Here is a 16,257-nt window from a genome sequence, read left to right on the forward strand (position 1 = left end):
CAGGCTAAATCATAGAGTAACATTTTTTTTTCTTGATCAGAAAATGTTTCATCTTAACAGAAAAAAATTTTATGGAGAATTGAGTGTGTACTGTTCCATTTAGTTTTGTTCCTGAGTCCCAAGGAAGCTGAGCCACCTTATCTCTCTTCTAGACAAGACAGATTTTACAACAATCCTACCTTTTCTTTCAAACTCTAAGTTTCTTTGTTATAGGCTGGATTCTCTGTGTAGCAGCATGAGCTTTCCAATATACCTCTTCCATCAAGCCTGGAAGTTTCATTTTTCTTTAACTATTGAAATAATTATTTCTTATAAGCATCCAACCCATACGATGTTTATCATGTACCTCCACATGGAATTTATTGCTTTCTGAATTGTAAGCAAGGAATCATTTGGTACCTGTGAGAGATAGAATATCACCTCCCCCAATCCTCAGCTTCCTTGGAGCCCCAAAAACTTTGTTCCCAAAGGAGTCTGGCAAGGTCCACATGTGAAGTGCATGTGAAGGCAGCAGGCTGACCATGAGTGCTCTCCTCTCCACTTTCCATCTCTCTCCACTCACCTGTGCTTCACTGGGCCTTCACAGAGCTGGTCCATGCCAATGAACTCTGCTCTAGTGTGACTTGGAAGCCAGCCTTCACGAGCACGGAAGTTTGTCAGCAGATACTGCACAGACTACTATATCTTCTCTGATTCAGATGTAAGCAGTCTGGCAGAGTAAGCCTCTGATGAAAACACCTACATCATCCTGCACTTGGGTGAAGCATACTTGTGTTTATCCTGGACTCCCAAGGGCTCCAAGCATGGAAATCAGACTTTTCCCCTCCTCTTTCTTTTAAATTTCATGTTGTATCTCTTGACAACCGTCATAAGCCTATCCTTCCACCTTCATGACTTGTTATAGACCTGACGGCTTTGCAATGCTATAGAGGACAAGGTTTTTGAAGATAATTTTAACCATTTTTTTGTTTAAATTAAACTCAACATGTAGGGCCAACAAAGCACATCACATGATTGATGAGGGGAGTGTATGAAAAGCAGGGATCATGTGTGTGCTGCAAAGTCAAGGACACTACATCACTACAGCCACCAGTGCCAGGGTGTAACATGTAACATAAAAACAGGACACACATATAAAAAGGAATGAACTACGGAAGAAACGGTGCTGATTTCAGGAAGTATCAGGGATCATCTCCTCTGAGTCTACATACTCTCTGAGAAGAGCAGACTCAGCTGTCATTTCAAGGGTCATTGTTACACATAAGTGAAAATGATCTTTAAAATTTTCTCTTTGCTGAAACATGGGGATAAATTTAATGTAAGTTGAAGCTTAAAGACTAATTTACATTGATATTAATTAAACTGCTGGAAATTACAGTGGGCCCTAATAGAGTTATATTTATTCTTCTAATGAGAAAGAAAATTATTTTAAATTTAAGGAACAATTTAAAATGTGGTTTCTGGTGGCAGCCTAGAAAAATATTCAGTTCAGTTCAGTTGCTTAGTCGTGTCTGACTCTTTGCGACCCCATGAATGGCAGCACGCCAGCCCTCCCTGTCCATCACCAACTCCCGGAGTTCACTCAGACTCAGGTCCATTGAGTCAGTGATGCCATTCAGCCATCTCATCCTCTGTCGTCCCCTTCTCCTTCTGCCCCTAATCCCTCCCAGCATCAGAGTTTTTTCCAATGAGTCAACTCTTCGCATGAGGTGGCCAAAGTACTGGAGTTTCAGCTTTAGCATCATTCCTTCCAAAGAAATCCCAGGGCTGATCTCCTTCAGAATGGACTGGTTGGATCTCCTTGCAGTCCAAGGGACTCTCGAGAGTCTTCTCCAACAACACAGTTAAAACACATCAATTCTTTGGTGCTCAGCTTTCTTCACAGTCCAACTCTCACATCCATATATGATCACTGGAAAAACCATAGCCTTGACTAGACGGACCTTAGTCAGCAAAGTAATGTCTCTGCTTTTGAATATGCTGCCTAGGTTGGTCATAATTTTCTTCCAAGGAGTAAGCATCTTTTAATTTCATGGCTGCAGTATTAATGATGTGCATTTCTGCAATAAAAAGGTGTGAAATACAAATCTACTAGTAGATATTTAGATATGTTAGCAAGTAATTTTAGAAAAAATATTACCTAAAACAAATGAAATATCAGTCTTGAAAACAGGAATATAAGCAGTACCCTAACTGATGAATTCAAGGTTTCATTTTGTTTTTCCCAATTATTAACATCAGCCTCCTTTCCATCTTCAACCATAATATATTTTGTAGTTGGACTTTCTATGTCTCATTATGTTTTCTGAGAACCATGAGTTAAATGAGTTCCATGGATTCCACTTTATTCACAACCAAGAAGTCAGCATTAACAGATAAAATTAGTGCCAGTAGCCAAAAACTATTAGGTATCCAATCCACTTCCCAGTCTTTTGCTTCTCCCATTAAACCACACTCTTTCCATTTGTACTTCAGTTCTTTTCATTCATTCATGTTAACTTATTCAATCAAAATGAACTGAGTTTTTTTGATGAGGGCCCTGGAACAGTGACAGCTCAAAAGCAAACCATTTCTCTTCTTTGAGTTCCTTTATCATCTTACAACTTACATGAAAACCCAGAGGACTAAAACAAAAAATTTTAAAGAAAGCATGACATTTTTTTTTAAGTTTGACTATGCTAAACCATTAATTTCAGCCATAAAATCAGTCCTTTCATCACGGATTTTCTCAAGTTACATATCTTTCATTCTTCGCTCATCTTCTTTGTTATTATGTATATGATATGGTGCTGATGTGGGCAACTACTGGGAATAGTTACATTCAAGAGGATGATCACCCAATTACTTAAGAGATATTTCCAGGGCAATTAATCAAGAGAAATAATTTCTGGCATTCCAAAGAATTTAATGCACCATCTTACATTTTAATTAGTTTGCAAATATCTACGTTATAAAGGATAAATAGGAACATTTGAGGGCTGTGAACTTAAAGTCTTGCCTTCACTGTCCTTTCTTTCTGAACTTCAGTCTACCTTCACTAAATAACAGAGCTCCTACTGATGGAAAAAACAGAACCATATAATAACTGAAGTACTTTCAGAAGATTAGCATTAGGCCAAGGTGTTTGATTTATTATGCATAATGATAAACAATCACATACCACAGAATATGGAAAAGCCAGATAAGTTAAACAATGGCAGACTGCTTGTTTTATCCTAAGAAACTTTGGTTTGCATATATCATTTTCAGATTTCTGCTAACACTACAAGCAAAAGCCTACAAAGGAGGATTAATGATACTATTTGCATGAAATCTAATTTCTACAAAGCACTTTAAAGTATTTGGATGAAAGAAAAGTGTCAGAGAAAATTATCAAAGCAATCAAATAAATTAAATTGCTAATTGCACAGCCCTTTTAGTTAGAAATAATTCACTCTGTTAAAGAATGGCATAGAAGTAACATTATGAAATTTAAGGTTTGTAATTTGGGGAATGTTTTTCATTCAGCTCAAAATAGATAAACTGGTCATTAAGCACTACCATTCAAGTTGAGGCTTTAGTCCTTTTCTTTCCTCCACAAACAAGCAATAAAGATGCTTAAAAGGGAATTATGCCAAGCACTTAAGCACCATGCTGTTTTAAAAATGAAACTGAAATCTGACTTATGACAAGTCAAAGTAGAGGGACTTGAAAGAGAGCATCCAGTTATTATGTGTCTCTTCAAGTTTCAGGCTACAGTGAGTTGGGGCTTGACTTGCTTGCTTTAGTTTCTAAGTACTGCTGTAACAAACAATCACAAACTTAGTGGCTTAAAACAGCACAAATTGGGACTTCCCTGGTGGTTCAGTGATTAAGGATCCGCCTTGCAATGGAGGGGATGTGGGTTTGATCCCTAGTCAGAGAACTGAGATCCCACACGCCCAGGTGCAACTGAGCCCCTGCGCCGTAACTACTGAGCCTGTACACCACAACGAGAGAGTCTGGGCGCCACCAGGAAAGACGCAGTGAAGATTCAGCATGCCACAACTGAGACCCGATGCAGCCAGATAAATACTATTAAAAAACAAAATAAAAATAAATAAAACAACACCAATTCATTATCTTACCATTCTGGAGGGATGTGGTCCCAATAGAACTGTGTTCCTTCTGGAGACGCTAAAGGAGAACCAGCTTCCTTGTCTGTTCCAACCTCTAAAGGCTTCCCATGTTCTTTGGTTCATCACTCCAACCTCTGTCTGTCATCCCACCTACTAGGCACTCCTGTCTCCTCTTTTACTTATAAGGACCCCTCTGACAACACTGGGCCCACCTGGAGAAAGCAAAATAATCTTCCCATGAGAAGATCCTTAATTTAATCATCCCCCTTTGACACGGTCCTTTTTGCCACATAAAGCAATTACACTCACAAGTTCTGGGGATCATATCTTGTAGGGGCTTGGGGATGGAGGGCTCTCAATTCTGTTGACCCCACCTGGGGAGTGCCTGTGGGCTAGCAGCCGGGAGGTGAGCAGGCAGAGGCAGCCCCACTAGGCAATCTGTGCTCCAAGAGCAAGTCAGAGCAGGTGATGCCTCGTGTCTTCCATTGGCCGGATAACATAAGCAACGTGAGTGAGAGAGAGAATATTCAGGTAGCATGAGGGGAGGAGGCCTCAGAAGAAAGAAGTCAAATGTCACATTTCCCAGGTACAATGGAAGAAACAAGGAATAAGTCAGATTAGTGCTCTTCGGTCTGAGGACTGGTGCTGGAACCCAGTCTATAATGTTGAAACAGGACAGAAATTGAAAGTAAGCTTTAAGGAAAATTTTGTAGCAGTTTAACAGAGTAATTTTGTGTTGCAGAATGTGATTATTTAAAATGCAGCTTTATATTTTGCATGGTTTTTTTTTCATTTTACTAGCAATTCATGTTTATCATATATTTCAAAATTATTGAGTCTATAGCAGATGGGAAATAATTGAAAATTGCTGTTCCTGTTCTCTTTCTTTCACACACACACACACACAAAATCCTAGTTCTTCATCACAGATTTTTCAAAAATCCATGACTAGAGGAAAGTGCATGACTTACAGAGGGGAATTCCAAATGAGAGGGACCCTGGAAATCTCCAAGGAGCTAGAATCAGCTGTAAACACTTGCCAGGCACTCCAGTGAGCTCCACACCAGTTTACAGCACTATTAGTTCACTAAGAACTGTCCCAGTCCCGTCCCCCTTTCTCTGCCCCATATTCCAACCCCAAGGCTATACAAGCTTTGGGGTGGGGGGGTAGGACCACTAACAGGAAAGAGGACAGAAGCCTGCCACACCCTCGTCCTTTTAAATCAAGCTTGAAGTTTTGATTATTACAAGGGACTAGACATTCTAATTAGACATTACTAAGGTCCGTCTAGTCAAGGCTATGGTTTTTCCAGTAGTCATGTATGGATGTGAGAGTTGGACCGTGAAGAAAGCTGAGCGCCGAAGAATTGATGCTTTTGAAATGTGGTGTTGGAGAAGACTCTTGAGAGTCCCTTGGACTGCAAGGAGATCCAACCAGTCCATTCTGAAGGAGATCAGTCCTGGCTGTTCTTTGGAAGGAATGATGCTAAAGCTGAAACTCCAGTACTTTGGCCATCTCATGGGAAGAGTTGACTCATTGGAAAAGACTCTGATGCTGGGAGGGATTGGGGGCAGGAGGAGAAGGGGACGACCGAGGATGAGATGGCTGGATGGCATCACCGACTCAATGGACATGAGTTTGAGTGAACTCTGGGAGTTGGTGATGGACAGGGAGGGCTGGCGTGCTGCGATTCATGGGGTCGCAAAGAGTCGGACACGACTGAGCGACCGAACTGAGACATTCTAATTAGTAAATTTAGAATATAGTCTGTGGTTTAAAATGAATAAAAGACACTTTTCATTGTATGCCAGTGACCAGAAAATTCATGAGATGGGCCCAAGTTTTCATCCAAGGCCAAGGCCAGGACAAGCCCCATGGAACCATTTTAAAGGAAGAGTTGACAAGAATAGAAGCCACTTTATGGTTTCATCCCTCGAGTCATGATTGTTCAATCTAATAATTATGTAACTCAGAGATAGAGCAAGTCTTAATATAGAGTCACTCATGTCATGGTTTAAGGCAAGGTTTCTCAACCCTGGCTACATTGCCTTTTGAGCTGGGTCAGTTTTTGTTTTAGGGTGGGGAGAGGAATTCTCCTGTGTATTTTAGCAGCATTTCTACCTCATCTCTAATCCCTAGCACTCCCACCCCAAGCTGTGACAGCCAAACACATCTCCAGACACAGCCAAATGTCTGCTGAAAGGGCAAAACTGTCCCTAGTTGAGAACCACTGTGGTAAGAGAAGCAAGGAAATTCTTTTTCCTTTTCCCACCCAGTAAATACCTCCCTGCCAAGATCCAAAGCATCTGAAGTCCATCATTCCACATTCATTGCCATTCCAGAGTATTCTTTTTTTTTTTAATTTATTGGGCCATAGTTGATTAACAATACTGTGCTAGTTTCACATGTACAGCAAACTGATTCAGTTATACGCATATATATTCATTCTTTCTCAGATTGTTTTTCCCCACACTGAACAGTGTGCAGGATCTCAGTTCCGTGACCAGGGATTGAACTTGGGCCATAGCAGTAAAAGTGCCAGATCCTAACCACTAGACCACCAGGGAACTCTCATACACATTCTTTTAAATTCAAAGTCCTCTGAGAAGGGATGCCCAGCTGTTATCAGTTATTGATACATTACTGTAACTGAGTCATCAGATTCCTTTCTTTCACAGATTGGCCCATTTTTAATATACTGGTGGTCTGAAGCTAAGATGAGAGTAAGGCACAAAGACCTGGGAAAACTAGTTGGTTCCTTCCATGTCCAAAACATCCCTTGATCTTCCCCCCACCCCCACCACAAATTCTCTCTTTCAGGAGTTCTACTTCTCTCCTGATTTATGGCAACGAATTTTTACCATGTCCCCCCAGTTTCATGTCTCTCAAACTCATCCTCTGCATTGTCCTTGGACTGATATTTCTAATCATGCCCAGTCTTAACTCATAAGTCTTTAAAGACTTGACATCATCCAGAGGAAAACATCCAAGCTCTTAATAAGGCACGCATCCTAATTCCATCCATATGAATGGTTCCTAACCCCATGTCTTTGCCCTTGCTGTTCCCTTTCTCTTTCTTTCACTTCCCTTTGTTTACTGGAAAAGCTTCCAAACTTTCAGTTGTAACTCACTCACTCACAGCCTTGAAAAATCCTTCTCTGATTCACTCAGCAATAATTAAGATGCTCCTTTTCCCAGGATGCGACATAACAGTGAGCATTATCTTTAGTGTAGCACTTACCTCTTTTTAAGTAAGGTTCCCTGGTGGCTCAGATGGTAAAAAGAATCCTCCTGCAATGCGGGAGACTTGGGTTCAATCCTTGGATGAGGAAGATCCCCTGGAGAAGGGAATGGCAATCCATTCCAGTATTCTTGCCTGCAGAATCCCATGGACTGAAGAACCTGGTGGGCTACAGTCCATGCGGTCGTGAAGATTGGGACACCACTAAGTGATGAACCTCCGTCCATAGTTCATCAGGCACTCTATCTATCAGATCTAGTCCCTTAAATCTATTTCTCACTTCCACTGTATAATCATAAGGGATTTGATTTAGGTCATACCTGAATTGTCTAGTGGTTTTCCCTACTTTCCTCAGTTTAAGTCTGAATTTGGCAATAAGGAGCTCATTATCTGAGCCACAGTCAGCTCCTGGTCTTGTTTTTTGTTGACTGTCTAGAGCTTCTCCATCTTTGGATGCAAAGAATATAATCAATCTGATTTCAGTGTTGACCATCTGGTGATGTCCATGTGCAGAGTCTTCTCTTGTGTTGTTATGATTATACAGTGTATATGATTATACAGTGGAAGTGAGAAATAGACTTAAGGGACTAGATCTGATAGAGTACCTGAAGAACTATGGATGGAGGTTCATGACATTGTACAGGAGACAGGGATCAAGATCATCCCCATGGAAAAGAAATACAAAAAAGCAAAAGGGCTGTCTGAGGAGGCCTTACAAATAGCTGTGAAAAGAAGAGAAGTGAAAAGCAAAGGAGAAAAGGAAAGATATAAGCAGCTGAATGCAAAGAAGAGCAATGAGAGATAAGAAAGCCTTCCTTGGTGATCAATGCAAAGAAATAATAGAGGAAAACAACAGAATGGGAAAGACTAGAGATCTCTTCAAGAAAATTAGAGATACCAAGGGAACATTTCATGAAAAGATGGGCTCGATAAAGGACAGAAATGGTATGGACCTAAAAGAAGCAGAAGATATTAAGAAGAAGTGGCAGGAATACACAGAAAAACTGTACAAAAAAGATCTTCATGACCAAGATAATCACGATGGTGTGATCACTCACCTAGAGCCAGACATCCTGGAATGTGAAGTCAAGTGGGCCTTAGAAAGCATCACTACAAACAAAGCTAGTGGAGGTGATGGAATTCCAGTGGAGCTATTTCAAATCCTGAACGATGATGCTGTGAAAGTGCTGCACTCAATATGCCAGCAAATTTGGAAAACTCAGCAGTGGCCACAAGACTGGAAAAGGTCAGTTTTCATTCCAATCCCAAAGAAAGGCAATGCCAAAGAATGCTCAAACTACTGCACAATTGCACTCATCTCACACGCTAGTAAAGTAATGCTCAAAATTCTCTAAGCCAGGCTTCAGCAATATGTGAACTGTGAACATCAGATGTTCAAGCTGGTTTTAGAAAAGGCAGAGGAACCAGAGATCAAATTGCCAACATCTGCTGGATCATGGAAAAAGCAAGAGAGTTCCAGAAAGACATCTATTTCTGCTTATCGACTATGCCAAAGCCTTTGACTGTGTGGATCACAATCAACTGTGGAAAATTCTGAAAGAGATGGGAATACCAGACCACCTGACCTGCCTCTTCAGAAACCTATATGCAAGTCAGGAAGCAACAGTTAGAACTGGACATGGTACAACAGACTGGTTCCAAATAGGAAAAGGAGTACGTCAAGGCTGTATATTGTCACTCTGCTTATTTAACTTCTATGCAGAGTACATCATGAGAAACACTGGGCTGGAAGAAACACAAGCTGGAATCAACATCACTGGGAGAAATATCAAGAACCTCAGATATGCAGATGACACCACCCTTATGGCAGAAAGTGAAGAGGAGCTAAAAAGCCTCTTGATGAAAGTGAAAGTGGAGAGTGAAAAAGTTGGCTTAAAGCTAAACATTCAGAAAACAAAGATCATGGCATCTGGTCCCATCACTTCATGGGAAATAGATGGGGAAACAGTGGAAACAGTGTCAGACCTTATTTTGGGGGGCTCCAAAATCACTGCAGATGGTGATTGCCTCCATGAAATTAAAAGACGCTTACTTCTTGGAAGAAAAGTTATGACCAATCTAGAAAGCATATTGAAAAGCAGAGACATTACTTTGCCGACTAAGGTCCATCTAGTCAAGGCTATGGTTTTTCCAGTGGTCATGTATGGATGTGAGAGTTGGACTGTGAAGAAAGCTGAGCGCCGAAGAATTGATGCTTTTGAAATGTGGTGTTGGAGAAGACTCTTGAGAGTCCCTTGGACTGCAAGGAGATCCAACCAGTCCATTCTAAAGATCAGTCCTGGCTGTTCTTTGGAAGGAATGATGCTAAAGCTGAAACTCCAGTACTTTGGCCATCTCATGGGAAGAGTTGACTCATTGGAAAAGACTCTGATGCTGGGAGGGATTGGGGGCAGGAGGAGAAGGGGACGACAGAGGATGAGATGGCTGGATGGCATCACCGACTCAATGGACGTGAGTTTGAGTGAACTCTGGGAGTTGGTGATGGACAGGGAGGCCTGGTGTGCTGCGATTCATGGGGTTGCAAAGAGTCGGATATGACTGAGCGACTGAACTGAACTGACTGAAGTGATGAACACCTTCACACCTCTTTGTTTTAATTATTGTTTTACTTTTTTCTCCACTAGACCTTGAGTTCATTGAAGATAGAAACCATGGTCTGCTGTTTTCCTGAAGTTCCCAACATGGTTTAGAGAGCCCTGTGTGATCAGGCCTTGGAATTCCTCTCCTGTCTTATCTGTTTAGTGTCCTTCTTGCTTTCACCTCCCACACCACACAGACCTTTATTCAATGCTAATTCATCATGTCCTCTCCAACTTCCAACCTCCCCATACAGCCTTCCCTCCTGTTTGCAATGCCCTTTTCCCCCCTTCCCTTGAATGCTGTCCCTGAAAACTCTGCTCACTGTTCATCGCTCAGCTAAATGTTACTGCTTCCAGGAACTTAATCTGAACTTCCAGACCAAGGGAGGTTCCTCTGTTTTACACTTCCAAGACAGTCCATGCTTCTTTCTGTACCATTTTGCACATACTGCAGTAGTGTGATTCATACCACCACATTCAGGTATAAGAGATGGTACTATGACTTTAATTTTCTAAGTAAAATTCAATCTGATTCTGAACTTTTCACTCACTAGTGTGGGGGGGGGAAATCAGTCATGTTTTTGCAAGGCTTAGAGTACAAAATTCTGGAGGCCTCTGGAAAGCCTAGAACTTGGACTCTAGTCTTTAACTCATTGTGACCCATGGCCACTGCTGAGACACTCATCATCTAATTGTATTTCATTCAAATACAGATGGCTGTGTTGCTTCATGCTAAACTTTCAGGCTCCATGAGGCCCTAGTGAAAAGTGAAACTCATTCAGTTGTGTCCAACTCTTTGCCATCCCATGGACTGAAGCCCACCAGACTCTTCTGTCCATGGGATTTCCCAGGTAAGAATACTGGAGTGGGCTGCCATTGCCTTCTCCAGGGAATCTTTCCAACCCAGTGATCGAATCCAGGTCTCTTGCCAAAGAGGCAGATTCTTTATCATCTGAGCCACCAGGTAAGCCAGGTTTCATCTATCTATCAACCTATCTATCTATCATCTAACTATATGTATATATAGATAGATAATGCTACCTATCATCTAACTCTCTCTCTATATATATCTCATACCTCCCTGGGTTCTATCACCAAGTGTCACCCTCCTGCCACTTTCCTCTGAGGCCCCAAGACTTTCCAAGTGCCACTGCCCCCAGGATTGTAACTTTTGCTTCTAGCCATCTGAGCACCAATCTCACTTCTAATATTCACAGGGCCAGGACAAGAGAAAAGTAGAAGAATCCTACATCCAAATATTTTCAAAGTTACAAACCAAGCCAACAAACTATTAAATGACTTCTATTGCTCTATGCTCACATATATGCCCTCATAGTTTCCTGGAAGGCTACATTCAAGTTAAGAATCCTTGGATTCCTCAGTGTCCCATACTGGAACATGGTAGCCTAATCATAATTGGTCCTTATACCATACCCCAGCTGCATCCCACACTGTGGGGGGCCCCACATACACTGATATGGACTCCCATCTGCAGAACCAAGCTGTCAACACCCTTCAAATAGCCACCCTTTTGCCATCCTTTAGGCCTAAGAGAACTCAAATGGCATGATAGGATGGACTAGAAGAGGCTCCAGAAGGTGAGGCTGTTTAGACTGAGAATCCTGGGTCTGAGGCACCCAGAATGCAGTCTAAAGAACAGTGCTCAGGTTCAGGTGGGCATATTCCCTTAGATACACAGACTCTTCATAAGTGACTGAAAGAGGGCCAGAGCAGGGCCATGTAAAGAGTGGGTCCCAAAGCAATGGTCTCTCTTACCTGGGTCTGATGGTAATTTTGAAATCAAATTGTTAGGTATTGCTGGAACTAACTTCTCAGCACACAAGAAGAGGCTCCAGAAAAGAAACTTATTCGATATGCTAAATCAGTATTAATTCAACTAATACTGACAAATGGAAACCAAGAGAAAGGGCCATCAAGCTGCTGCTAAGTTAATAAACAAAATCAGTGCTTCCTGAAGTTTTAAGAAATTACCAGTTCTACTAGAAAAAAGTACAGTATTCTGTACTTTTGAAATGCAGATTTTTAAAGCAAATTTTTAATGCAGAACTTCTCAGAAGCTTTAATATAAGAATGTAGTCTGTGAATCCAAAATAAGCAAGTAAACTTACATAGGTGTGTGTGTGCCTAGGTGTGTGTGTGCATTTGTGTGCACACCTGTACACACATGCATAATATATTTCTTGGCTCTAGAATTCTGAAAATGCTATGAATCAAATAAAAGGAAATCATTATATCAGTCAGCGTTCTTGAGTGCCAGTGACAGAAATAAAAGAATTAAATGGAAGATTATTAGGCGACTCTTTAAGAACCAGGCTTAGAAAGCAAGCAGTCCGGGCAGTAGGAACCACAGCAAGAGCCCAATCCTTATGTTACTAATACTGAAATAAATTAATTCCTAACCGTTTCCACTTCCTTAAAGCATTGGGAAATGCTAACAAATAATAACTAAAAAACAAAACCAGGATGCAAAAGAATATGAGCCCAATTCTATCCAACAGAAGAAAGAATGAAAGAGGGATATACAGAAACAATCCTAGAAGAAAATATAACAAAATGTTAACAGTGTTTTACTGAGTGACAGTTATAGGTGATCTTTATTTTATTTAATGTATATGAATTACATTTGTAAGTATAAAAATAAATATTTTTAAAACCAATCTTTCCAAATCTAAAAGAAAACTTGTTCCAATGCCAAAATTTTCAAACTCCTTGTTCACAATTCTCAGATCCTTCCTGATTTCATAAACTTTGATGAGTTTTTCTAATTTTTAAATAATCATTTAAGTTTCATATTACCTGAGGATTTTTGAGGCGATAAATATGATTAAAGCTCTTTTTTGCTTTTTACATGAATAAATAGGATATTATATATAAATCATAGTTCCAGTAAATTATTGACTCTAATGGCATACCAAATCCCTGTTGTCAGTAGCTAGTATAGTCACCACTGGTCAGTGCAATTAGTAGGATCTCATAACAAAGAACTCTAGATAATGCTTGCATATAACTTGAGATAACTCAACTTCAAGGATAATTTCACTTTTTTGAAACAAAATTGCCTCTTTATTGAATTAGCAACATAAATATTAATAAATTTATTCTTTATTTTAAAAAATCAGGGTTAACAATAACAAAACCTCACAACACTATCCTAAATAACACCAGTCAAAACAAAATAAAAACAACAATTATAAATCTATTATTTTAAAAATAGCAACAATTAAGAACTATTACCAAAACCTTTAGGATGCAGTCAAAGCTGTGTTCAGAGGTAAATGTATAGCCTTATGTGTCCTATTACTAAATAAGAAAGAAATAAAAATTAATGAACTAAGTCATTAATTAAAAAGAAACATTCTGAAAACAACAAAATAAACTCAAGAATACAGAAGGAATTTTAAAAGATTAAAAGTTATATTAATGATGTAGAAAATAGAAAAAATAATTAAATGTTGGTTCCTTTAGAAGACCATCAAGTCTAATAAAAGAAAGAAAACACAACTAAAAAGATTAGAAATGAGAAAAGAGCTATAACTATAAATATAGAGAAAAATATTTTCAAGTATAAGATTATATATAGAAGACTGGTAAACTGTTAAATTCTATAAAAATGCATGATTTGCTTTAAAGTTGCTATTTTTTAAATTTGATAAGAAATAGTAGTTAACCTGTCTAAGCTATAACCATAGAAGAAAACTTAAAATTTTTAAGAGTTATCTTCCACTCACTTACCCTGAGAAAAGCTTGGGGCCTAAACAGTGTGGTAGTAAGTTCCTCCAAATCTTCAAAGAATAGATTCCTACACTCTATACTAATCTAGAGCACGGAACAAAACTTTTTTGAAGCTATTTAAGACACAATTTAAGCTATAATCCAAACATATTTGTGAATATAAATGCAATTATTCTAATTAAAATGTAAGAAGCTGAATTCAACAGTATTATACTGAAAGATGAAAACAAACCCACTATGATGAAACAGGATACATCTCATACAGAAATAATCCAATATTAAGAAAATCTATTAATGTAATTTATTATAACAATAGGCCACATGATCATCTTTTGTTGCCCAGAATACATTTAATGTAATTCAGCAACAACTTCCAACAAAATGCTTAGAATGCTTGAACCAGGAAACCACTTCTTTAGCCTGATAAAGACCTTTATTTCAATCAAACAGCTAACATTAAAAGCTGGTGAAATATTACTGGTATTCCTCAAAAGTCAGGAATAAGAACAAAATTAACATTAATACCATCATATAACATGTGAGGTATTAATATTATAAAGAGAGAAAATCACTATTAAGTATACTTCAAGTGATTGTCTACTTAGAAGAGAATCAACTAGAAAAATTAATGAGATTACAGAAAAGTTACCAATTACAGAAATCAATAGCCTGACCCAACAAGGAGCAACCAGTTATAAAACATAACAGGAAAATGATCCCAACAAAGACATAAAATATCTAATGATACAATTAACAAGAAACATGCACCACCTACAAAATTGCTGAAAAAATATATAGGAAGCTTTCAATAACCCTGACACGTGACAAGTTCCTGAATGGCAAAATAACTATTACGACAATGGGCATTTTCCCCCAATTAATCTATGAGGTTAAAGCAATTCTAAATAAAATGCCAGTTTCTTTTGGAAACTGAGCAAACTATAACTCAAGTTTATCTGGAAGAATAAAAGCACAAATATAGCTGAAAATATTTTGAATAAGAAGAATAATGCTTACTCCATTAAAAAGTTAATCACACAATAAAGCAAATTACAAAATGACAATAATTAAAACATGGTTCAGGAATATAGAAGGATACTCCTCCCCCCCCAAAAAAGCAGAGAAATAATAAATCCAGAAACCATTCAAAGTATATGTAAGAATTTAATTTTTGATAAATGTAGAATTTTCAAAACAGAAGAGGGAGTTTTCAATAAGTGATGATGCAACAACAAAATAAATATTTAGAGCCTTAATCACATCTATATCAAAAAATAAATTCCATTTGGAATAAAGACTTAAATCTAAAAAAATTGAAGAAAAAATAGACAAATATTTATATAACATTGAGCTGGTGAAGAAGACTTTTTCAAACATATCACCAAAAGCAGAAGTCTTGAAAGGACAATAGATTTATCTAAATTAAAAATGTAACATTTCTGTATATCAAAGATACTACAAATTAAATTGGTACATATAAGACAAGGGGCAAAATATCGGCAACATATTGAATAAACAAATGGCTAGTGATTTAAATATATAAAGAGTTCTTACAAATCAATAAAAATGAACTCCCAACAGAAAAATTGGCAAATGTGTTCATTTATTCGACAGATATTTATTGTTCACCTAATATGTGCCAGGTATTGTGCTCCAGGCTAGAAACACAATGTTGAAGAATACAGACATCCAGACAGTCTCTTTCATTCATTCCAGTATGGAAACATAGACACAAAAAGTAAATAAACAAATAATTGTACAAATCGAGGTAAGGAATTCAAAGAAACAAATAAGTGAGAAAACAAATGGGAGGAGAGAGGTGAGCACTATTTGCAAACAATGTTCTGGGCAGGCCTTTTTAAAGATGTCATATTTAAGGTGTTATCTAAGGGTTGTTGTTGGGGAGAGGCTAACCAAGGAGAGGAGCTTGGCAGAGATAACAGTATTTACTAATCCCCTGGGGCTTCCCTTGTGGCTCCGCTGGTAAAGAAACCACCTGTGATACAGGAGACCTGGGTTTGATCCCTGGGTTGGGAAGATCCTCTGGAGAAGGGAAAGGCTACCCACTCCAGCATTCTGGCCTGGAGAATTCCATGGACTCTATAATCCATGGGATCACAAAGAGTCAGACACAACAGAGCGACTTTCACTTTCACTAAGCCCCTGCGGGGCAGAAAAGCATGTTGGAGGAACCAGCGTGGCTCCATCATGGTGAGCAATAAGAGAGGAGCATAGATAGGGTTGGAGAGATAGGTAGGGGTCAGATTGTGCAGGACTCTGTGAGTCATGATAAAGGGTTTAGATTTTATCTTACAATTTACTCAATTCAGTTGAGGAGTGAGGTCATTGTCACCACTCTACGAAGAATGTATTTAAGTGGGTCATGGGTCATGAGTGAAAGTAGAGAGAACAGGTAGTCTGGCTGTCACAATAATCAGGTGAGAACAAGCAGTAATTAGACTCAAGTGATGGCACTGAAAATGAAAAGAAGATATTAAAGATACATTGAGGGACAAAATGGTTGTATTATGCTGGTCTACTTGATGTATGGGAGAGATGAAAAGA

The sequence above is a fragment of the Capricornis sumatraensis genome, chromosome 5 (genome assembly GCF_032405125.1).
Source record: "Capricornis sumatraensis isolate serow.1 chromosome 5, serow.2, whole genome shotgun sequence".
Taxonomy (NCBI): domain Eukaryota; kingdom Metazoa; phylum Chordata; class Mammalia; order Artiodactyla; family Bovidae; genus Capricornis; species Capricornis sumatraensis.